Raw genomic sequence first — 1,814 nt, forward strand, 5'->3', positions numbered from 1 at the left:
TTAGAATAAAAATCTAGATATTCTCATAGAATTATCTAGATAATTATAATAAAAAAATCTTAGATATTATGGTAGAATTCTCTAGATTTATGATTAAAATATGTAAGATATTTTGTATTTTGGAGGCTATAAATACCTCCACTCCCCTTTCATTTTGTATCATCAATAAGTATCCAAGTTTGTAAGAATCATCTAAATAATAAGAATCCTCTTGTAAGTTATAAAAGTTTTCTTCTTCACGAAGCTTCTTTCTCTTCAAACACTTAAACACTTTCTCCATCTTATAAAGTTTTTCATTCCAACAAAAATTTTCCGTTTGTTTCCTGACATGAGATGGATCTAAACCATAGAAAATGGGTAGAACCAGTTGACCCAACTCTTCCATGCATCTCACGATCTCAACCAACTCGTCCAGACACCAACTGGAAGAGGCATACTTTGGCGAGAACACAACGAAGTCCTAATCGCGGTTACAAGCGCAGGGGCAATCGAGTGGCTTCTCTCGATCTCATTGTCTTTGAAAGCGTTGATCAGTTTTCGATCTAGCTCCTTGAGAAAATGGCTAAGGAAATTTATGCGCACATCTTCCCAACTAAAGCTCGGGAAAACATCGTATAGCCAATTACGATAATCCATTAGGCAAAGAAAAAGAAAAAAACTATTGGAAACTGGAAAGTCACGAAGTGAAGAACAATAGCTCGTAACTGAGAGGAAAACGTTTACAGAACTTGGGATAAATCATCGTTTTTATGAATAATGTAACCCATTATGAAATTTGTTGGATACATGTTTGGTCGAAGAAAGTCAACGTCACTCGTTTTCATTTTACAAAAAAAAAAAAAAAATTGTATACATGACAAGAGAAAATGAGCCCGTTTGGTCGAAGGATATATACATGTTTGGTCGAAGAAGGCCAACGACACGCTCGTTTGTGAACAAGTCTAACGGAGACTTTTTTGGTACCATTAGAATATTTCCTCTACAAGATCAAACACTCATCAGAGAGGTTGCTAATTTTGACCCGTTATATTTATTTATGTTCTTAGAGGAAGAATATGGATGTTCATTTGCTTGATTTCCATTAGTCGACGATTGAGTGGCCTTCCTCGGAAGCAGGATAGCTAAGGTCGTTCGGTTGCTTAGCAGGGCCAGGCGTCCAAGATCACTTGGATTCGCCTTATATCTGGTACCTTTTTTATGTCAAAGTTAGAAACATTCTCAACTAACTTTTTTTTACCTATAATCACATATATACTGTCTTTGATTTAGTGTTGTTTGAGATTAGTGATTAATTACGTAATACTTCATTTTTTTTTTGAAAAAATGTTAAATTAATTAAACCAAAAAAAACATTTTACAACCAAAGTTACTAGTTTGAGAATCAAAAGAAAAGCAAATTGAGCTTTACATCAGAAAACATAGAATTTAGTGATAAGAGAACCATCTGACCATGGCCTCTCGGTAGACTGAGTTGTGGCTGAAAGAATGTGAGGATAAAGAGACATAGATGAAGAATATTGAAGAACAAAGAAAGAGAGAAAGTAAATCTAGGAGAAACTTTATTCCCTTAATTTTAATTGTGGATCTGAATACAAGTATTTAAAAGTCAAGTTGCCTTAGTACACAATATAATAAAATATTCATTGTTTTAAAATATCTTCAGCGGTCTTCTTCTCTCTTCTTCTTCTCTTCAATAAAATACTCGAGATTATAAAACCTTATAAAACCTTATAAGTCTGTAGCTTAATTCTCAAGTCTGACATCTTACTTCTCAAGTCTGGCAGCTTACTTCTCAAGTCTGGCAGCTTACTTCT

Source organism: Brassica oleracea, chromosome C9 (assembly GCF_000695525.1).
Source record: "Brassica oleracea var. oleracea cultivar TO1000 chromosome C9, BOL, whole genome shotgun sequence".
Lineage (NCBI taxonomy): Eukaryota > Viridiplantae > Streptophyta > Magnoliopsida > Brassicales > Brassicaceae > Brassica > Brassica oleracea.